This window comes from Balaenoptera physalus (assembly GCF_965194825.1).
Source record: "Balaenoptera physalus genome assembly, chromosome: 4".
In the NCBI taxonomy this organism is placed as follows: Eukaryota; Metazoa; Chordata; class Mammalia; order Artiodactyla; family Balaenopteridae; genus Balaenoptera; species Balaenoptera physalus.
The window spans coordinates 21,814,580-21,839,375 of record NC_138891.1 but is presented as its reverse complement, the minus strand read 5'-3'; the positions used below and the strand labels follow the sequence as shown (position 1 = coordinate 21,839,375).

Genomic DNA, 24,796 nt, shown 5'->3' with positions numbered 1-24,796 from the left:
ACCTAAAACTAATATAATGTTATATGTCAATTATATCTCAATGAAACAATGAAGGAAAGTTCATAAAATGGGAGAAAATATGTGCAATCACATATCAGATAAAGGACTTGTATCCAGAATATATAAAGAACTTTTACAACTCAAAAATAAGGCAAATGAGAGAATTTTTTAATGGACAGAAGATTTGAATAGATATTTAACCATAAAATTACACAACATAGGCTTAGGTAATACACTCATGAGAAGACATTCAATGTCATTAGTCATTAGACAAATGCCAGTTAAAGCCACGATGACATACCAAAACACACTCACTAGAATGGCTATAATCAAAAAAGACAGACAATACCAAGTGCTACTGAGAATGAGGAAAGAGTGAAACCCACATGCATTGCTGGTGAGAACGTCACACTGTACAGCCATCTTGGAAAACCATTCCATGGGTTTACTTTTAAGTGGAACATAAACTTGCCATTTGACCCAAGAATTCCATTCCTTGGAATCTATGCAAGAGACCTGAAACATATGTCCCCACAAAGACATGTATAGGAGTGTTCATAGCAGCATTACTCATAATAGCCCCCAAATGGAAATAATCCAAATGTCCAAATAGTGATGAATGTACAAACAAATGTGGTATTTCCATACAATAGATACTACTCCTCAAGTTAAATGAAAGAACATCATTTATGATAAAAACCCTCCAGAAAGTAGGCATAGAGGGAACTTTCCTCAACATAATAAAGGCCATATATGACAAACCCACAGCCAACATCATCCTCCATGGTGAAAAACTGAAAACATTTCCACACAGATCAGGAACAAGACAAGGTTGCCCACTCTCACCACTATTACTCAACATAGGTTTGGAAGTGTTAGCCACAGCAATCAGAGAAGAAAAAGAAAAAAAAGGAATCCAAATTGGAAAAGAAGAAGTAAAGCTGTCACTGTTTGCAGATGACATGATACTATACATAGAGAATCCTAAAGACGTTACCAGAAAACTACTAGAGCTAATCAATGAATTTGGTAAAGTATCAGTATACAAAATTAATGCACAGAAATCTCTTGCATTCCTATACACTAATGATGAAAAATCTGAAAGTGAAATTAAGAAAACACTCCCATTTACCATTGCAACAAAAAGAAAAAAATATCTGGGAATAAATCTACCTAAGGAGACAAAAGACCTGTATGCAGAAAATTGTAAGACACTGATGAAAGAAATTAAAGATGATACAAATAGATGGAGAGATATACCATGTTCTTGGATTGGAAGAATCAACATTGTGAAAATGACTCTACTACCCAAAGCAATCTACAGACTCAATGCAATCCCTATGAAACTACCTACGGCATTTTTCACAGAACTAGAAGAAAAAACTTCAGAATTTGTATGGAAACACAAAAGACCCCGAATAGCCAAAGCAACCTTGAGAAAGAAAAACGGAGCTGGAGGAATCAGGCTCCCTGACTTCAGACTATACTACAAAGCTACAGTAAACAAGACAGTATGGTACTGGCATAAAAGCAGAAATATAGATCAATGGAACAGGATAGAAAGCCCAGTGATAAACCCACGCAGATATGGTCACCTTATCTTTGATAAAGGAGGCAAGAATATACAGTGGAGAAAAAACAGCCTCTTCAATAAGTGGTGCTGGGAAAACTGGACAGCTACATGTAAAAGAATGAAATTAGAACACTCCCTAACACCATACACAAAAATAAACTCAAAACGGATTAAAGACCTAAATGTAAGGCCAGACACTATCAAACTCTTAGAGGAAAACATAGGCAGAAAACTCTATGACATAAATCACAGCAAGATCCTTTTTGACCCACCTCCTAGATAAATGGAAATAAAAACAAAAATAAACAAATGGGACCTAATGAAACTTAAAAGCTTTTGCACAGCAAAGGAAACCATAAACAAGACCAAAAGACAACCCTCAGAATGGGAGAAAATATTTGCAAATGAAGCAACTGACAAAGGCTTAATCTCCAAAATTTACAAGCAACACATGCAGCTCAATATCAAAAAAACAAACAACCCAATCCAAAAATGGGCAGAAGACCTAAATAGACATTTCTCCAAAGAAGATATACAGATTGCCAACAAACACATGAAGAATGCTCAACATCATTAATCATCAGAGAAATGCAAATCAAAACTACAATGAGATATCATCTCACACCAGTCAGAATGGCCATCATCAAAAAATCTACAAACAATAAATTCTGGAAAGGGTGTGGAGAAAAGGGAACCCTCTTGCACAGTTGGGGGGAATGTAAATTGATACAGCCACTATGGAGAACAGTATGGAGGTTCCTTAAAAAAGTAAAAATAGAACTACCATATAACCCAGCAATTCCACTACTGGGCATATACCCTGAGAAAACCATAAGTCAAAAAGAGTCATGGGACTTCCCTGGTGGTGCTGTGGTTAAGAATCCGCCTGCCAATGCAGGGCACATGGATTCGATCCCTGATCCGGAAAGATCCCACATGCCGTGGAGCAACTAAGCCCATGTGCCACAACTACTGAGGCCGCACTCTAGAGCCTGCGTGCCTAGAGCCCTTGCTCTGCAACGAGAAGCCACCGCAATGAGAAGCCTGTGCACCACAACAAAGAGTAGCCCCCACTTGCCGCAACTAGAGAAAAGCCCCTGTGCAGCAACGAAGAACCAACGTAGCCAAAAATACATAAATAAATAAATAAATTATAAAAAAAAAAGAGTCATGTACCAAAATGTTCATTGCAGCTCTATTTACAACAGTCAGGACATGGAAGCAACCTAAGTGTCCATCAACAGACGAATAGATAAAGAAGATGTAGCACATATATACAATGGAATATTACTCAGCCATAAAAAAGAATGAAACTAAGTTATCTGTAGTGAGGTGGATGGACTTAGAGACTGTCATACAGAGTGAAGTAAGTCACAAAGAGAAAAACAAATATCGTATGCTAACACATATATATGGAATCTAAAAAAGAAAAAAAAGTGGTCAGAAGAACCTAGGGGCAAGACGGGAATAAAGACACAGACCTACTAGAGTATGGACTTGAGGATACGGGGACGGAGAAGGGTAAGCTGGGGCAAAGTGAGAGAGTGGCATGGACATATATACACTACCAAACGTAAAATAGATAGCTAGTGGGAAGCAGCCACATAGCACAGGGAGATCAGCTCGGTGCTTTGTGACCACCTAGAGGGGTGGGATAGGGAGGGTGGGAGGGAGGGAGATGCAAGAGGAAAGAGATATGGGGACATATGTATATGTATAACTGATTCACTTTGTTATAAAGCAGAAGCTAACACACCATTGTAAAGCAATTGTACTCTAATAAAGAGGTTTAAAAAATTTTAAAAATAAAAATAAAAAAATTTTTAACAATGAAAGAACAACATATACAACATGCTACAACATGGATAAAACATGGATAACAGCTGCTACAACAGGAATAAACTACCAAAACAGTATATTAAATGAAACAAGCCAGATGCAAAAGACTACACATTGAATGATTCATTTCTATGAAATATCCAGTAAAAAGGCAAATTTATAGAGACAGAGGCAATCAGTGATTATCTTGGTCTGGGGTTTTGAGAAAGGATTTAATGCAAATAGGCATAAGAGAACTTTCTGAGGTAAAGAAGATGTTCTAAAACCGGCTGTGCTGATGATTACCCAAATCCATAACTTTATTAATAAGCATTAAATTGAAAAAAGAAAAATTTACATCACCTGTAAGGAACAAATGGATATGATGTGTCTCGAGAAAGACACAGGATCATTTATTACTTTTCAAGGCAAAAATATTTATATAATTTTACTCTTATCATGAGGAAACATCAGAGAATCTCAAATTGAGGAACACTAAGAAATAACTACCTATAATTTTCAAAAATATTAATGGCTTGAAAACCAACAAAAGGCTAAGGAACTATTCCAGATAAAAGTTAACTAAGGAGACATGACACCTGAAAGAAATGCATGATCCTGACCTGCATCTAACAGGCAAAAAAATGAAAAAGAAAAAGAAAAAAAGGGTGGTGGTTAATTGGATGAAAGTAGACCAAGGGTACAAACTTCCACTTATAAGATAAATAAGTACTAGGGATGTAATGTATAGCACACTAATTATAATTAACACTGCTGTATGTTATACATTAGAGTTAAGAGAATAAATCTAAAGAGTTCTCATCACAAGAAAACAAATTTTTTCTATTTCTTTAATTTTCTACCTATAGGAGATGAGGGACTTTAACTAAACTTACTGTGGTAATCATTTCATGATGTATGTAAGTCAAATCATTATGCTGTACACCTTAAACCAAAAGTGCTGTATGTCAGTTATATCTCAATAAAGCTGGAAGGAAAAATAATACTAAATTTAAAATTTTTAAATAGATACAGAGATAGAGATATATAATGAAGGGTATTGTTAGTATAATTGACAAAATAGGAAAATGAACTATGGATTAAAGCATGGCAGCAATGTTAAATTTTTCTTAAATTGATAACTGTTCTAAAATATATATGAGAGAATATTAGTGTTAGGAAATACACACTGAACAATTCTGGGGAAAAGAGTCTGAATATATACAACTTACTCTCTAATGATTCAAGGAACAAATATTTATGTATGTGTATGTTTATCTATCTATATATCTATATATCTATATATCTATATATATATATATATATATAAACATACATATCCTGTGCTCTTTCTGAGAGACAGGAATAAAGAATGATAAAGCCAACGTGGCAAAGTGTTAGAAGTTAATAGAGGATAAATGCGAAATCTTTATATTGTTTTTGCACTGTTTCTGTAAGTTTGGAAATATTTCAAAATAACGCATTAAATATTCAATAAAACAGCAGGACATTGATAATTCTTTGACATGACATTTATTTCTGAGCAATATGCTTAATAAGCAAACACTAGCAGGAGTCCCACCAAAGTCTAGAACAAGAAAAAATGCCACTCTTCCAATAATATTTGACATTGTACTGGCGATACTAGCCAACAAAATCAGACAAGAGAAAGAAATTAGATGTTTAAAATCTTAAAGCGAAGAAAAATAAGACCATTTGCAAACCATATTATTGTAAACCTAAAAAAAAACTGAAAAAAATAAGAGAATTCCATAAGAAAGCTGAATTCAAAATTAAGATACAGAAATCATTGTCTGTCACTTATAACACAGAAGCTGAAGTCCTTGGTTAAAAAAAACAAAAAAAAACCAAACTGCATTTGGCTTCAGCCTCAGCCTTTAAAAGGCCAAATAACTACTTCAGTGACAGTTTTGTCATTCTTAAAATAGTAAAGGATTAATAATCGTGTGACAACACAGGCCATCATCGTATCAAATCATTGGGATAGCATCACTAATTCAATGCAATTCACCACTCAGTAACATGTTCAGGAAGTAAAGAAAGCACAACATAATATACCAGAATTGCCAGTATTACTGTGAGGTAAGCAGAGAGTGAGTGGGCCAGTACCTCATTCTGCTTCAGGCAAAGACAAAGGTGTTGCTGTACAAGAGATGTTTGAAGCTGCCTTTTCTTATACAACATTTTCATATAAAAGCCTGTATTGCATGTTGGAAAAGGTCTCTCCAATTAAAGACAGAAGGAATAATGTACTTTGTGGATAACAATACCAAACAGCAATAAGATCCAACATATTGCAGAAAAAGACCCACAATACTTTGCCATTCGGGAAGAAAACAAATCCCCTGTGTTATGTTTGTAAGTCCATAGAAAAGGATCTTGTCACATCAATGCTGGATTGGGAGTTTGTGGGGAGTTGAAGGGAGCTCCAGCTTTAACTATGCTGTTTAGATATTCTAAAATATGTATTCAGGTATTATTCCCAAAGTGAATAAAAATAAATAGGAATTTTTAAAAGCTAGTTATGCATTCTAGGGGGATAGCAGAATAGCCCTCATCAGATGGCCGATCGGCAGCCATCTTGTAACCTACCCAGAACCGGGATTTATTTGCTAATTCCGCCCCCACAGTGGTTCAAGCAGTTCATGTTGATTGGATAGTCAGGTTGGAATGACACCAAGAAAGCCCAATGAGTGGGCCTGATAATCCATCCTGACAGTCTTTGGACATCTTAGAGTAAACAAAAATAAGGCAGAAGGAAAGATATCTGATCTGGTGCTCGGCAAGCCATTCGTCCATGATATAGATGTTATGCCCTGAAAACACCTGGACCAGTACTTTCTAGCAGATCAGACCCCTTTTTAGGATGATGATGATGATATTGTTTACCATTCATTGGATGTCGGCTACATGCCAGGCACTGTTCAAGATGATGAGAACAGGGCTGACAATGTCAAGTGGGAAAGGCAGATTATAAACATCATAAACAGTAAATAGTTACTATTTACTAAGCACTTACTGTGTTCCAAGAACATTTTACATACATTATTTCACAACCCCCCTGCACAGTAAATGGCATTCTCCCCATTTCACATGTAAGGAAACTGAGGTTAGCGAAGGTGAAATGACTTGCCCGTGGCTGACCAAGGGCATTCCCTGGTGGTCCAGTGGTTAGAACTCCAAGCTTCCACTACAGGGGGGACGGGTTCAATCCCTGGTCGGGGAACTAAGAACTCAGGAGGCCTCACCGCACGGCCAATTAAAAAAAAAGAAAGGAAGAAAGAAAGAAAGGGGCTGACCAGAGGAGGAAATCGGGTGCGACTATGCCAGGCCCCCAGTAACTGCCTTTGTCTCAGGACAGGACCACATTCCCTTGGGAGGGGAGCTCACAGTGAGGATTCACAGGGCCCAGGACAATGATGAGCCCAGATGTGAGACTACTGAGGTCAGGAGAGCCGTGGACAAGAGGTGGCAACAGGCTGGGACAGGAGCCACCACGTTCAGGGCCCCCATCCCTGGCCAGGCCAACAGCCCCGAGCCCCACCCTGTGTCCTGGCCAAGATTGGGTTCCTCCTTCTGGCCCTTAAAACAGAGCACGTTCACACTCAATCTCCTGAATGGAGCCCCCATTGAACATTCCCTGACCATGGGATATTCAAGCTTCACCGACAGAATTCTCCAGGACAAAAGTAGTTGTTTCCTGCAAGCTCCCCAACATCTCCCCACCCCGCCCTCTGTCCAAACAACAGGCGCACAGCAACAGCTCCCATCACCGGGGAACACAGAGGAAGGTGCCAGTGGCATCCACATTCACCCCACGAGAACTCAGGTTCCTGGCAGGGCCCCCTATGCCAGTGTACAGCCCCTGTAAGTTCCCCCAGCCAGCATCCTGACCTAAGCAGGGGAATTTCTTGGCCCGTGGCTGAAACACCAGAAATGCAGCCAGGAGAGCGGATGCAGGCCGAGAGTGTAGGGGGAAACCCCTCAAGGCAGGCCCAGGAAGTTTGAGTTCCCTTCATGACTTTGTCACTAACAGGCTGGGATGTGACCTCAACCATAAACCGCCCTATTCCTGAACCCCTCAAATGCTGAATGAAAACAAATGCAGTGATCTTAAACTTTCTCACAAAACAGAATCTTTGTGGAGGTGCTTAAGGAGAATTCCTACGCCCATGACTCCAGGAATTCTGAGCAGTGGTTCTGGGATGCAGCAAAGAATCTGCATTTTACACCAATTGGCCAGAGAAGCCCAGTGTCTGCCAATTCACAAATCACTAGCTTGAACGCCCATCGAGAGAAGCCTGATTTAAATGGAATTCAGTACAAAGGAATGCTATGTGGCCCTCAAAATGAGAACATATAAGCTATTTTGTAAAAAGGGACAAAGTGAGCAATCACGTGGTTAAAAGACAGGGGGGGGGAAATGTTTCACCTTCCTCTGAAACCATATGAAAGTATTACCTATGCCAGAATCATTATTAGATGTTTTCTCCTATTAACACTGGTTAGGCAGTCGAGCCACACCTTCTCTTGGCAACCACCTTCAAGGATCTGACAGTCATTGACATCACAGGCACAGAGAGGCTTAAGGATGTCATCCAAAAATTCACCTCACTGTTGGACCAAAAGAAGTTAAAAGGTCACTTCCAGGGCGAGGTCTCAGGGGAAGAGGGAACTACATCTCACTGTCCTGGTGCAGCGCTCCACTGGTGGGACTTGAACTTGAATCAGTTTTCCGGTTAAGGTTTTCCGTATCTGAGGTCAACACAAGGAAAGCCAGGACCTCGACCCAGGAAGCCTAGTCCTAGAGCGGCACGATTGCTCCGCCCCCTTGAGGCCTATGAAAGTATTTCTCTAGAGTAAACTACCCACCACAGCCCGGGCTACTGGGCGACACAGAGGCCTCCACTTCTAGGGGCGGAGCCCAGGAAGGGGCGGGGCTTAGCGTGAGGATGCTTTGCGACTCAGGTTCCGCCGGCGTCACTCACAACGTCCTTGGCCCACTCCTGCGCAAACCAGTCCACGTGAGGACCTGAAGATTCACACACGCAAAGCCGAGCCCAGCAGCTCCCCTAGAAGCCAGGACTGAGGGATCCTGAGAGGCGACCCCAGAGCTCCGAAGGCTCCTCCCTCGTCCCGCAGTCCTGCGCCCCACCGCCCTGCGTCGGCCTCACCTGTCAAACCGATCTGTCACTGCCTGCAGAACCCAGCCCTTCCTCGCCTTCTGCCAGGCCCCAGGCCCGCGGCGACACTGAGAAGATGGGCAGCCGGCCCCGCAGCCCCAGCGCCTCCCCTGCGGACCGGTGGGGACCGCATCCCGGAGGACCGGGACCTGCCAAGCGCCGCCGAACGGAGGAGCCCGCGGGCCCCGAGTCCAAGTCCAAGGCGGCGCCCAGCCTGGACAACCTGACCTGGCCCCCGACCGCGGACACGCTCATCTTCGTGGTGGTCCTGCCCGCCGGCTGTGCCCTGCACGTGCCCCTGGACGACGTCGACCTGCTGCTGGAGCCCGAGCCAACGTCCGTGAGGCAAGTGTCTCTCGGAGATCGCATCCTCATGCTGGTCCCCGAGGCCCTCCTGGGCTCGGGAGTGGAAGGCCCGTGGGGACAGGGCCTGGGACGGGGCGCTTTCCTGAGCGCTCCCGGAGAGTACATGGCCCTGGAGCCGGGATTCTTGTGCCCAGCTGTCCCAGAGATCGCCTGCCAAGAAGAGGTCAACGAGGAGGAGGCGGATGCTGACGCCGACTTCCTGCCGGCTGGGACGGATTCTGCTGCAGTCTCAGTCGCTGGGCTCCGCCCCTCGGCTGGATGTATGTCTGGCTTCGACCTGTTGGGCCTAGTCTCAGAGCCATCCCCGCGGGCCCCCAACACTAGTTCAAAGAGAGGCTCTCCTCACCACGACAACAACCTGGACTTGCACCTTCCGGAGCCCTTCCCTGACTCACCACTCCAACCTCTACCTCCCTCTCCAAGTCCAGGTCCTCACCAGCGTCCCCAACGCCCTCATGGTCCTCCACGCAAGGCCCGGAGATGCCTGTTCCCTGAATCAACTGCCTCCCACAATTCCTGGCCAACTGAACGGGCAGCAGGAGAGAGTTTTCTGATATTGGCTGTGCGTACCTTGCACACACCGTAAGAATCATACGAACAGATGCTTTATGGCTGCAGGCTGCACTGCAGAATTTTGATCAGTGACTGCTTAAAACACCTGAAAGGAAGCTCACCCGGGCAAAGAAAAGCCGCTTGAAATACAGTGTGCTTTCCGACACCCAGACTGCTGCTTAGATTTCCTCTAGGGAGGGCACCCTTAAGCAGCTCTACCCCCCTCCCATTCGCTTCAAACCTAAGCGCCAGCACTTTTCTCTCAAAAGCCATCCTTTTCCGGGCACCCTACCACTACCCATAACCCTGTTCCCCCCAACCCCCTTAACAGAGTAATTGCTAAATTTGTTTTGTTTACACGGTTTTGAACTTAGTGTCCATACTAGTTTACAGCAACCCTCTACCCAATTTGAACTTTTCTGGATGGCAGCTCTAGCCCGTTTGAGGGAATGTAGCCAGTAGTTGTATGTGGACAAATCTTTGTTGGATACAGAACACAGAATGGGGAACAATGACCAGGCACCCTCCTCTTTTTGAATGAGCAGGTTGGCAAATGGTTTAACTTTATTGCTGGGTTTGGGGTGGTATTTTCCCAAAAGAGCCAACTGTTTTCCATTCTTCTTATATGCTTTTAATATATTTCTCTTGTCCTGGAAAAGTTTGTAATTCTAAAGATTCTGTGTTTTATACTTCTAAGATCCCAAATATGTTTTGTACATTACTACTAGCGTATAGAAATAATTTGCTCTTATGTTGGTCTGATATCCAGCAAAATTACTTAATTTCTGTAATCACTTCTCTGTAGATTCTCTTGCTTGACTGATAAAGATCTCTCCAAATAATGAGAGTATGTCTCTTTTTTTTGACAAGCCTCTTACATCTTATTTTTCCTTAATCTTTTTTTTTAAATAAATTTATTTATTTATTTATTTTTATTCATTTATTTTTGGCTGCGTTGGGTCTTCGTTGCTGTGTGCGGGCTTTCTCTAGTTGCGACGAGCTGGGGCTGCTCTTCGTTGCGGTGCACGGGCTTCTCACTGCGGTGGCTTCTCCTGTTGCGGAGCATGGGCTCTTGGCGCACAGGCTTCAGTAGTTGTGGCACCCAGGCTTCAGTAGTTGTGGCTCGTGGGCTCCAGAGCACAGGCTCAGTAGTTGTGGTGCACGGGCTTAGCTGCTCCATGGCATGTGGGATCTTCCGGGACCAGGGCTCGAACCCGTGTCCCTTGCATTGGCAGATGGATTCTTAACCGTTGCACCACCAGGGAAGTCCCTCCTTAATCTTTTTTATTGGCTATTACTTCAAATCCAGGTTTACTGGTATAGTCAATAGGGTCATCCCTTTCTTTTTCTTTTGAAGTATAGTTGATTTACAATATTAGTTTTTGGTGCACAACAAAATAATTCAATATTTTTATAGATTATATTCCAGTTAACGTTATTACAAAAAAATGGGTATATTTTCCTCTGCTGTACAATATGTCCTTATTCCTTACTTACTTTATACACAGTATTTTAATCTCTCAGTCCTCTACCCTATCTTGTTCCTCCCTCCCCTCTCCCCCGTGACAACCACTACTTTGTTCCCATTATCTGTGAGTCTGTTTCTGTTTTATTCTATGCATTTATTTGTTTTATTTTTTAGCTTCCACATATGAGTGATAACATAGAGTATATGTCTTTCTCTGTCTGACTAATTTCATTAAGCAGAATACACTCTAGGTCCATCCACGTTGTTGCAAATGGCAGAACTCCAGTCTCATCAGACTGGCATCCATTTGCACACACTTTGCAGTGGGTATTCAATAAAACCAAATGAGGTTTTCTTCTCCTGATTTTCTTTTGACCTGAAAGTTTGGCTTTAATCCAGAAAGGGTGTTCTCTTTGGTGTCACGTGGTGGGGGCTCTGGAGTCTGAATTCAGAGAAGTCATGTTGGGGCCTAAGTCATGAGATGTACAAGCACCTCATTTACCCACCATTGCCAGCTCTTATGGGGTAGTTTAAGTGTAGAGCTTCTACTCTTCCAGGAAACATGCCTGCTTCTTATATGTCGTCTCATTCAACTCCTCATTCTTGTGCCTATCTCTCTAAATGACGTAGCTTCACTAAGGAGGATTTGACGTGAACAAAATTGTTCATTTGAGAGGCTCCTTCGATAAGAAGGGGAGAAGATTTCTCAGTTTCAATGGGCAGCATATTTTGATTTGGTATAAGGAGGCTTCCAAACAACACTCTGAATCAAAAGCTGCTTCATTAAAACATTCTCTGGCCAAAGCTAATAACCAATTTGAAAAACAACGAGACTTATTTCTCTATTAAGTCCTCCAGTTGCCTTTCCCAGATCTCCCTCTGCCTCTCCTCCTGCCATTCTCTCTCCTGAATTCCACTGACTCCTCTTTTAACTCCCCCTGTCCAGGTCCCCTGCCTTTGGCCAACAAACCTCCCAAGAACACAAAATGCCAGCTGCCTCTGAAGATCCACCCCCATGCACCAGGTATTCAGACAACTTCAGAGTTTAAACCTTCGACCCAAGCTGAATTAAGAGCTATTTGTAAAAATGTCTCTAAATTCAGACAAGACCAGCAAATATTCAGAGAAGAATTTAGCGTTCTTTTGGGTGCATAAGCCCCAGACTTGTCTTGACACAAATCACTCATACACATATTGGTCAGAACTGCCGATGCTCATTTCTGGATGGCAAAGCAGATTGGACTGACCCAGGAAAGGACCTGCAGGATCTCTCTTACCACAATAAACCTAAGGGTTCAATAACAAGCCTGAAAAGTTGGGCAAAGTCTCCTAAAAATCATACCTGAAACATTTCCAATAAAAATCAATGCAACTGCTACTCTTTCTTTAATAAACCCTGCCACCTTTGCTCAGCCTCTTCCTTGGTGTAAACGTCCCTCACACGTGATCAGTATTTCAAATAACGCACAGATTTTCCCTGTCTCCCAGCCTTTATATGTAACCCTTGAGCCCTCTGACTGGAAACATTCCTTCCTGCTCCGTGACAACACACCTGCCAATCTAACAGGGTAGAACTTAACTTTACACCTAGAATTTTTATATTAGAAGCACACCAGAGGGACTATTTCTTGAGTTTTCAGAGGACCTCTCTGTTCATAGCCAATTGAGTCTGTTCTGAATATACCTTTACATTCCCCATTATGTTTGATACATACTCCAGATAAATATCTTGACACAACATCTGACCTTTATGAGTTAGAAATTTCACTGATGTAGAAAAGATAATGGGAGCAGAACTTATTAAAGTTCAGATACATTCTACAAAACCATTACCCAAACTTCCCACAATATCCCTTGATGCCAAAAGAAGAGCTCAAATGTATAGTTGAATGCCTTCTACAAAGGTCTTCCCATGCACTGCATTTGTAACACTCTCATCCAGCAAGAAATGAAGCCAAACAGACAAGGATATCGATTTGTTGAAGACCTTAAGGCCATCAGTAAAATAGGTATGCCTCATTTCCTGACAAAAATTAACCCAAAAACCATTTTATCATCAATTCCACATGAAGCCACTTGCTTCACTGTAATGAATCTCTGCTCTGCCTTTTTCAATGTGTTTCTAGACCAAGAAAGTCAATACCTTTTCGCCTTCACCTGAGGAGGACAATAATATACCTGGACAGTCATGACCCTGGAGTACATTGGAGCCCCCTTCTATTTTTCCCTGGTTCTGGATCATGACTTAAAAGGTCTAAATTTCCCTTCTGATTCAGTTCTTAATACAATGTGTAAGATAATTTACTTTGTTCAAAGAACAAGGAAGCCTGTAAAAGGTTTCCATTGACTTGCCCCAGCCTTATCAAAAAGGAGGCATAAAATTTCAAATATAAGTTATAATTTTGCCAAAATACAGTCCATTATTTAGAGTGTACCCATTTCAGGAGAGAAAAAAGTTCTTTTCTGATAAAGACAATTCAAACGTATCCTAGATCCCTCACAAAAGACAACTGAGAGTATTTCTGGTTTTAACTGAATATTTGCAGGCAATGGGTGCAAGTTTTACTAGACAGAAACACCTCTTTATGAATTGACTATCCCCTCAGTAAGAGACCCTATCCTTGGGAACTCAAATGTGAAAAGGTCTTCTGCAACCTGAAGAAGACTGTTCAACAGCCTCTTTCTCTATTCAAGTCTAACTACTAAGAAATCTTGTGTCTATTTGTGAATAAGCTATCTGACAAGTCCTTGAGATTTTAACTCAGCTTGATGAGAACTATCAAAAACCCATTGCTCCTAAAACTGGAAGCAACTAAGATGTCTTTCAATAGGTGGAGAAATATCTGTGATTATACATAATCTATATATCTATATATATTATACAATATATATATATTGTATATATATAATATATGGAATATTATTCAGGTTAAGAAAAAAAGGAAATGAGCTACCAAGCCAAGCAATAAATAGAATAATCCTAAAGGCATATTGCTAAGTTACAGAAGTCAGTCTGAAAAGACCATATACTGTGTGAATCCAACTATATACATTCTGAAAAAGGCAAAACTATAGAGACAGTAAAAATATCAGTGGTTGCCAGGGGTTCAGAAGGAGCTGGGTAAATAGGTGGAGCACATGTGATTTGTAGGGTGGGTATCTACTCTCCATGATATTATATGGAGAGGTTCATATGGGAATTCTACCAAATACTTAAGGAAAAGTTATACCTATTCTTCACAAACTACTCCAAACAGTTGAAGTGGGGAGAACACTTTGAAACTATTCTACAAGGCCAGCATTACCCTGATACCAGAACCAGAAAAAGACACTAAAAAAAAGAAAATTACAGGCCAATATAATTGATAAACTACATGCAAAAATCCTCCACACAATATTAGCAAACTGAATTCACCAATACATAAAGAGGATCTTACACCACAATCTAGTGAGATTTATTCCATGGATTAAAGGATGAATTCATATTCACAAATCAAGTGATGTGACACAACACATTAACAAAACAAAGGATAAAAATTACATGGTCATCTCATGTATGCATAAAAAGCATTTGACAAAATTCAACATACATTCATGATAAAAACTCTCAACAAAATGGGTATAGAGGGAACATACCTCAACATAATAAAGGCCATACATGACTAAGCCATGCTCACATCATACTCATTGGCCAAAAAACTGAAATCTTTTCCTCCAAGATCAGGGATAAGACAAGGATGCCCACTGTTGCCATTCCTATTTAACATAGTATCAGAAGTCCTAGTGACAGCAATCAGACAAGAAAAAGAAAAGGCATCCAAATTGGAAGGGAAGAAATAAAGCTGTCACTATTTACAGATTACATGATACTATATATAAAAAACCCTAAAGACTTCACAAAAAAACCTGTTAGAACTAATAAATGAATTCAGTAAAGTTGCAGGATACAAGATTAATATTTAGAAGTCTGCTGCCTTTCTATATACTGATAATAAACTATCAGAAATATAAATCAAGAAAACAATCCCATTTACAATTGCATCAAAAGGAATAAAACACCTAAGAGTAAATTTAGTCAAAGAGATGAAAGACCTATACTCTGAAAATTATAACACATTGATGAAGGCAATAGAAGTCAATATAAATAAATGGAAAGATAGCCCATGTTTATGGATTGGAAGAAATAATATTATTAAAATGTCCCAACTACTCAAAACAATCTACAAATTTATTGCAATTCCTATCAATACACACACATTTTTCACATAACTAGAAAAATAATTCTAAAATTTATATGAAATCACAAAAGACCTCAAATAGTTAATCTAGAGAAAAAGAACAAAGCTGGAGGTATCATGCTCCCTGGCTTCAGGCTACACTAGAAAGCTAGAGTAATCCAAACAGTATGGTACTGCCACAAAAATAGATAAATAGGTCAATGGAACAGAATAGAAAGCCCAGAAATAAACTCATGCACACATGGTCAATTAATCTACAATGAAGGGGGCAAGAATATATAATGAGGAAAAGCCAGTCTCTGCAACAAAGGGTGTTGGGATAGTTGGAAAGCTACATGTAAAAGAACAAAATTAGAACATTTTCTCACACCATGTAGAAAAATAAACTCAAAATGGATTAAAGACCTAAATGTAAGAACCTGAAAGTGTAAAACTCTTCAAAGAAAATATAGGTAGTATGCTTTTTGACATAGTTTTTAGCAGTTTTTTTTTAAATCTATCTCCTTAGGAATGGAAAACAAACAAACAAAAAAATGAATTACATCTAACTAAAAAGCTTCTGTAAAGTCAAAGAAACCATCAACAAAATGAAAAGCCCATCTACTGAATAAAGAAGATAGTCACAAACGATATATCCAACACAGGATTAATATTGAAAAATATATAAAGAACTCATACAACTCAATATAAAAAGAAAAAAACCACCTGATTATGAAATGGGGAGAGGATCCAAATAGACATTTTTCCAGAGAAGACATACAGATGGCCAACAGGCACATGAAAAAATGCTTAACACCTCTAATCATGAGGAATATGCAAATCAAAACCACAATGAGATACCACTTCACACCTGTCAGAATGGCTATCATCAAAAAGACAAGAAATAACAAGTGTTGGCAAGGACGTGGAGAAAAGGTTACACTAGTACACTGTTGGTGGGAATGTGAATTGGTGAGGCCACTATGGAAAACAGTACAAAGGTTCCTCAAAAAATTAAAAATAGACCAACCATATGATCCAGCATTTACACTCCTGGGTATATATCCAAAGAAAATGAAAACACTAATTTGAAAAGATATATGTACCCCAATGTTCACAGCAGAATGCCAAGATATGGAAGCAACATAAGTGTCTATCAACAGTTGAATGGATAAAGAAGATGTGGTATATATAAATATATATACATATATGTAATGGAATATTACTCAGACATAAAATACATATAATAGAATATTACTCAGCCATAAAAAAGAATAAAATTTTGCCTTTTGTGACAAAATGGATGGACCTAGAGTGTATTATGCTTAGTGAAATAAGTCGAACAAATACTTCATGTTTTCACTTATATGTGGAATCTAAAAAATAAAACAAATAAACAAATATTACAATTCAGAAATAGACTCACAGATGTAGAGAACAAACTGTTACCAGAGGAGAGAGGGTTGTGTGGGGAGAGACAATATAGGTAAAGGGAATTAGAAGGTACAAACTACTAGAAATAAAATAAATAAGTGACAAGGATGTAATGTACAGTACAGGTAATATGACCAATATTATATAATAACTTTACATGAAGTATAATCTATAGAAATATTGAATCACTATGTTGTATAGTTGAAACTAATATTGTAAGCCCACTATAGTTCAATATAAAACAGGCATAATTAATTAATTAATTTAAATGATGGGTAAAAATGCCAACAATTTTTTTGCATACATAGAAAAACCCACCTTAAATTCACATGGAATCTCAAAGAGCCCCAAATAGCCAAAACAATCTTGAAAAAGAAGAATAAAGTTAGAGTTCTCACATTTCCTGATTTCAAAATTTATTACATAGCTAGAGTAATCAAATCAGTGTGGTGCTGGCATAAAAACAGACCAATTGATTAGAATACATAGCCCAGAAACAAACTCTTGCATATATTGTATAATGAAATTCAGCAAGGGTGCCAAGTCTACTCAATGGGGAAAGGATAACCTTTTCAAACAATTTGGTTGGGGTGGTGGGAATTTTGAAATAAGTAAAGGGGATTAAGAGGTACAAACCTCCAGTTATAAAATAAACAAGCCATGGGGATATAATATACAGCATAAGGGATTTGGTCAATACTATTGTAATAATGTTGTATGGGAACAGATGATTACTAGACTTATCATGGTGATTATTTTTAAATGTATGCAAATGTCAAATCACTATTTAGTGCATCTGAAACGAACATAATATTGTTCTTCAATTATATTTCAATAAAAATTTTTTGTTGTTGGGAAAAACTAGATATCCACATGCAAATAATAAATGAAGTTGAACCCTTACCTCACACTGTATACAAAAATTAACTCAAAATGGGTCAAATACCTAAACGTAAGACTTAAAACTATAAAACTCTTACATGAAAACATAAGGGGAAAGCTTCATTATATTGAACTTGATTTCTTGGATATGACACCAAAAGACAGACAACAAAAGTAAAATATGGTAAATTGGATAAATAGGACTACATCAAAATTTAAAACTTTTGTGCATAAAAGGACACAACTAATAGAGTGGAAAGGCAACCTATAGAATAGGAAAATATTTTCATATCTGCTATGTGATTAATATCCAGAATACATTAAGAACTACAACTCAACAGGGGAAAAAAATACCTGACATTTAAATGAGCAAAAGACTTGATAGTCATTTCTCCAAAGAAAATATACAAATATATATAAGCATACAGGAAGCATATGAAAAGATGTTCAACATCAATAATCATTAGAGAAATGCAAACTACCATGAGATGCCACCTCACACCTATTATGGGGTTTCCTATTAAAAGAAAAAGAAAAAAGAAAAAAACCAAGTGTTGCCAAGGATGTGGAAATTTTGAGACCATTGTACACTGTTGGTCAGAATGAAAATGGTGTAGCCTTTATGGGAAATAGTATGTCAGTTCCTCAAAGAATTAAAAATAGAACTACTGTATAATCCAGGAATTCTGACTATATATCCAAAAGAATTGAAAACAGGATCTCAAAGAGATATTTGTACACTCCTGTTGATAGCAACATTATTCAAAATAACCAAAGGTGGAAGCAGCCCAAATGTCCATAAAAGGATGAATCGATAAACAAAATGTAGATGCATACAATGGAATATTACTTAGCCTTAAAAAGGAAGGAAATTCTGACACACACTACAACATGGGTGAATACTGAGGACATTATGCTAAGTGAAATAAACCAGTTACAAAAGATAAATACTGTATGATTTTACTTACATGAGTTATCTAGAGTAGTCAAACTCATAGAAACAAAAGTAGAATGGTGGTTTCCAGGGGCTGGAGAGAGGAGGCAATGGGGAGTTGTTTAAATAGTACAGACTGGGGAGAGGAGAAGATGGCGGAAGAGTAAGACGTGGAGATCACCTTCCTCCCCACAGATACATTAGAAATACATCTACATGTGGAACTGCTCCTACAGAACACCCACTGAACGCTGGCAGAAGACATCAGACTTCCCAAAAGGCAAGAAACTCCCCACGTACCTGAGTAGGGCAAAAGAAATAAGAAAAAACAGAGACAAAAGAATAGGGATGGGACCTGCACCAGTGGGAGGGAGCTGTGAAGGAGGAAAGGTTTCCACACACTAGGAGCCCCTTCGCGGGTGGAGACTGCGGGTGGTGGAGGGGGTAGCTTCAGAACCACAGAGGAGAGAGCAGCCACAGGGGTGCGGAGGGCAAAGAGGAGAGATTCCCGCACAGAGGATCGGTGCCGACCAGCACTCACCAGCCGGAGAGGCTTGTCTGCTCAGCCGCCGGAGCGGGTGGGGCTGGGAGCTGAGGCTCGGGCTACGGTCGGATCGCAGGGAGAGGACTGGGGTTGGCGGCGTGAACACAGCCTGAAGGGGTTAGTGTACCACAGCTAGCCAGGAGGGAGTCCGGGAAAAGGTCTAGAGCTGCCAAACAGGCAAGAGACCTTTTCTTGCCTCTTTGTTTCCTGGTGCACGAGGAGAGGGGATTAAGAGCGCTGCTTAAAGGAGCTCCAGAGACGGTCGCAAGCTGCGGCTATCAGAGCGGACCCCAGAGACGGGCATGAGACACTAAGGCTGCTGCTGCTGCCACCAAGAAGCCTGTGTGCGAGCGCAGGTCACTCTCCACACTGCCCCTCCTGGGAGCCTGTGCAGCCCGCAACTGCCTGGGTCCCATGATCCAGGGACAACTTCCCCGGGAGAACGCACAGCGCACCTCAGGCTGCTGCAACGTCATGCCGGCCTCTGCCACCGCAGGCTTGCCCCGCATCCGTACCCCTCCCTCCCCCCGGCCTGAGTGAGCCAGAGCCCCTGAAGCAGCTGCTCCTTTAACCCCGTCCTGTCTGAGCAAAGAACAGATGCCCTCAGGCAACCTACATGCAGAGGCGGGGCCAAATCCAAAGCTGAACCCCGGGAGCTATGCAAAGAAAGAAGAGAAAGGGAAATTTCTCCCAGCAGCCTCAGAAGCAGCGGATTAAAGCTCCTCATTCAACTTGATGTACCTGCATCTGTGGAATACCTGAATAGACAACGAATCATCCCAAATTGAGGAGGTGGACTTTGGGAGCAAGATATATTATTTTTTACCCTTTTCCTCTTTTTGTGAATGTGTATGTGTATGCTTCTGTATGATATTTTGTCTGTATAGATTTGCTTTCACCATTTGTCCTAGGGCTCTGTCCGTCCGTTTTTTGTTTTTATTTACTTTAAAAAAAATTTTTTTCTTAATAACTATTTTTTATTTTAATAACTTTATCTTATTTTATCTGACTTTATTTTATTTTATTTTATCCTCTTTCTTTCTTTCTTTCTATTTTTTCTCCCTTTTATTCTGAGCCGTGTGGATAAAAGCCTCTTTGTGCTCCAGCCAGGCATCAGGGCTGTGCCTCTGAGGTGGGAGAGCCAACTTCAGGACACTGGTCCACAAAAGACCTCCCAGCTCCACGTAATACCAAATGGCGAAAATCTCCCAGAGATCTCCATCTCAACACCAAGACCCAGCTTCACTCAACGACCAGCAAGCTACAGTGCTGGACACACTATGCCAAACAACTAGCAAGACAGGTACACAGCCCCATCCATTAGCAGAGAGGCTGCCTAAAATGATAATAAGGCCACAGACACCCCAAAACACACCACCAGACGTGGACCTACCTGCCCACCAGAAAGACAAGATCCAGCCTCATCCACCAGAACACAGGCACTAGTCCCCTCCACCAGGAAGCCTACACAACCCACTGAACCAACCTTAGCCACTGGGAACAGACACCAAAAACAACAGGAACCACGCACCTGCAGCCTGGGAAAAGGAGACCCCAAACACAGTAAGTTAAGCAAAATGAGAAGAAAGAAAAACACACAGCAGATGAAGGAGCAAGGTAAAAACACACCAGACCTAACAAATGAAGAGGAAATAGGCAGTCTACCTGAAAAAGAATTCAGAATAATGATAGTAAAGATGATCCACAATCTTGGAAATAGAACAGACAAAATGCAAGAAACATTTAACAAGGACCTAGGAGAACTAAGGAGTAAACAAGCAACGATGAACAACACAATAAATGAAATTTAAAATACTCTAGAAGGAATCAATAGCAGAATAACTGAGGCAGAAGAACGGATAAGTGACCTGGAAGATAAAATAGTGGAAATAACTACTGCAGAGCAGAATAAAGAAAACAGAATGAAACGAACTGAGGACAGTCTCAGAGACCTCTGGGACAACATTAAACGCACCAACATTCGAGTTATAGGGGTCCCAGAAGAAGAAGAGAAAAAGAAAGGGACTGAGAAAATATTTGAAGAGATTATAGTTGAAAACTTCTCTAATATGGGAAAGGAAATAGTTAATCAAGTCCTGGAAGCACAGAGAGTCCCATACAGGATAAATCCAAGGAGAAACACACCAAGACACATATTAATCAAACTATCAAAAATTAAATATAAAGAAAACATAGTAAAAGCAGCAAGGGAAAAACAACAAATAACACACAAGGGAATCCCTATAAGGTTAACAGCTGATCTTTCAGCAGAAACTCTGCAAGCCAGAAGGCAGTGGCAGGACATATTTAAAATGATGAAGGAGAAAAACCTACAACCAATATTACTCTACCCAGCAAGGATCTCATTCAGATTTGATGGAGAAATTAAAACCTTTACAGACAAGCAAAAGCTGAGAGAGTTCAGCACCACCAAACCAGCTTTACAACAAATGCTAAAGGAACTTCTCTAGGCAAGAAACACAAGAGAAGGAAAACATCTACAATAACAAACCGAAAACATTTACGAAAATGGGAATAGGAACATACATATCGATAATTACCTTAAATATAAATGGATTAAATGCTCCCACCAAAAGACACAGACTGGCTGAATGGATACAAAAACAAGACCCGTATATATGCTGTCTACAAGAGACCCACTTCAGACCTAGGGACACATACAGGCTGAAAGTGAGGGGATGGAAAAATATATTCCATGCAAATGGAAATCAAAAGAAAGCTGGAGTAGCAATTCTCATATCAGACAAAATAGACTTTAAAATAAAGACTATTACAAGAGGCACAGAAGGACATTACACAATGATCAAGGGATCGATCCAAGAAGAAGATATAACAATTGTAAATATTTATGCACCCAACATAGGAGCACCTCAATACATAAGGCAAATACTAACAGCCATAAAAGGGGAAATAGACAGTAACACAATCATAGTAGGGGACTTTAACACCCCACTTTCACCAATGGACAGATCATCCAAAATGAAAATAAATAAGGAAACACAAGCTTTAAATGATACATTAAACAAGATGGACATAATTGATATTTATAGGACATTCCACCCAAAAACAACAGAATACACATTTTTCTCAAGTGCTCATGGAACATTCTCCAGGATAGATCATATCTTGGGTCACAAATCAAGCCTTGGTAAATTTAAGAAAACTGAAATCACATCAAGTATCTTTTCCAGCCACAGTGCTATGAGATTAGATATCAATTACAGGAAAATATCTGTAAAAAATATAAACACATGGAGGTTAAACAATACACTACTAAATAACCAAGAGATCACTGAAGAAATCAAAGGGGAAATAAAAATACCTAGAAACAAATGACAATACAGACATGACGACCCAAAACCTATGGGATGCAGCAAAAGCAGTTCTAAGAGGGAAGTTTATAGCAATACAATCCTACCTTAAGAAACAGGAAACATCTCAAATAAACATCTACAGATTCAATGCAATCCCTATCAAAGTACCACTGGCATTTTTCACAGAACTAGAACAAAAAATTTCACAATTTGTATGGAAACACAAAAGACCCCGAATAGCCAAAGCAATCTTGAGAACGAAAAACGGAGCTGGAGGAATCAGGCTCCCTGACTTCAGACTATACTACAAAGCTACAGTAATCAAGACAGTATGGTACTGGCATAAAAACAGAAATATAGATCAATGGAACAGGATAGAAAGCCCAGAGATAAACCCATGCACATATGGTCACCTTATCTTTGATAAAGGAGGCAAGCATATGCAGTGGAGAAAAGACAGCCTCTTCAATAAGTGGTGTTGGGAAAACTGGGCAGGTACCTGTGAAAGTATGAAATTAGAACACTCCCTTACACCATACACAAAAATAAACTCAAAATGGATTAAAGACCTAAATGTAAGGCCAGACACTATCAAACTCTTAGAGGAAAACACAGGCAGAACACTCTATGACATAAGTCACAGCAAGATCCTTTTTGACCCAGCTCCTAGAGAAATGGAAATAAAAACAAAAATAAACAAATGGGACCTAATGAAACTTAATAGCTTTTGCACAGTAAAGGAAACCATAAACCAGACCAAAAGACAACCCACAGAATGGGAGAAAATATTTGCAAATGAAGCAACTGACAAAGGATTAATCTCCAAGATTTACAAGCAGCTCATGCAGCTCAGTAACAAAAAAACAAACAACCCAATCCAAAAATGGGCAGAAGACCTAAATAGACATTTCTCCAAAGAAGATGTACAGATTTCCAACAAACACATGAAAGAATGCTCAACATCATTAATCATTAGAGAAATGCAAATCAAAACTACAAATGAGATATCATCTCACACCGGTCAGAATGGCCGTCATCAAAAAATCTAGAAACAATAAATGCTGGAGAGGGTGTGGAGAAAAGGGAACACTCTTGCACTGTTGGTGGGAATGTAAATTGATACAGCCACTATGGAGAACAGTATGGAGGTTCCTTAAAAAACTAAAAATAGAACTACCATACGACCCAGCAATCCCGCTACTGGGCATATACCCTGAAAAAACCAGAATTCAAAAAGAGTCATGTACCAAAATGTTCATTGCAGCTCTATTTACAATAGCCAGGATATGGAAGCAAACTAAGTGTCCATCAACAGATGAATGGATAAAGAAGATGTGGCACATGTATACAATGGAATATTACTCAGCCATAAAAAGAAATGAAATTAAGTTATTTGTAGTGAGGTGGATGGACCTAGAGTCTGTCATACAGACTGAAGTAAGTCAGAAAGAGAAAAACAAATACAGTATGCTAACACATATATATGGAGTCTAAGGGGGGAAAAAAAGTCATGAAGAACCTAGTGGCAAGACGGGAATAAAGACACAGACCTACTAGAGAATGGACTTGAGGATATGGGGAGGGGGAAGGGTAAGCTGTGACAAAGTGAGAGAGTGGCATGGACATATATACACTACCAAACTTAAAATAGATAGCTAGTGGGAAGCAACCGCATAGCACAGGGAGATCAGCTCTGTGCTTTGTGACCACCTAGAGGGGTGGGATAGGGAGGGTGGGAGGGAGGGAGATGCAAGAGGGAAGGCATATGGGAACATGTGTATATGTATAACTGATTCACTTTGTTATAAAGCAGAAACTAACACACCATTGTAAAGCAATTATACTCCAATAAAGATGTTAAAAAAAAAGAAAGAGAAAAACAAATACAGTATGCTAACACATATATATGGAATCTAAGGATGAAAAAAAAAAAAGGTCATGACGAACCTAGTGGCAAGACGGGAATAAAGACACAGACCTACTAGAGAATGGACTTGAGGATATGGGGAGGGGGAAGGGTAAACTGGGAGAAAGTAAGAGAGTGGCATGGACATATATACACTACCAAACGGAAAATAGATAGCTAGTGGGAGGCAACCGCATAGCACAGGGAGATCAGCTCAGTGCTTTGTGACCACCTGGAGGGGTGGGATGGGGAGGGTGGGAGGGAGGGAGATGCAAGAGGGAAGAGATATGGGAACATATGTACATGTATAACTGATTCACTTTGTTATAAATCAGAAACTAACACACCATTCTAAAGCAATTATACTCCAATAAAGATGTTAAAAATAAATAAATAAATAAATAAATAGTACAGACTTAGTTTTGCAAGATAAAAAAGTTATGGAGACTGGTTACACAACAGTGCAAATATACTTAATACTACTAAACTGTATACTTAAAATGGGTATTTTATGTTTTGTGTATTACCACAATTTTGTTTAAAACACATCTGAGGTTATTTCC

At 40.0% G+C, this 24,796-nt stretch overlaps 1 pseudogene across 1 annotated transcript; it reads left to right on the top strand.

The window, feature by feature from the left end:
- The first annotated feature begins 8,268 nt into the window (after positions 1 to 8,268).
- On the top strand, positions 8,269 to 18,857 carry LOC309660512 (proline-rich protein 23C pseudogene; annotated as a pseudogene). The gene has a single exon. The product of its transcript is annotated as a proline-rich protein 23C pseudogene (transcript).
- Positions 18,858 to 24,796: the final 5,939 nt, after the last annotated feature.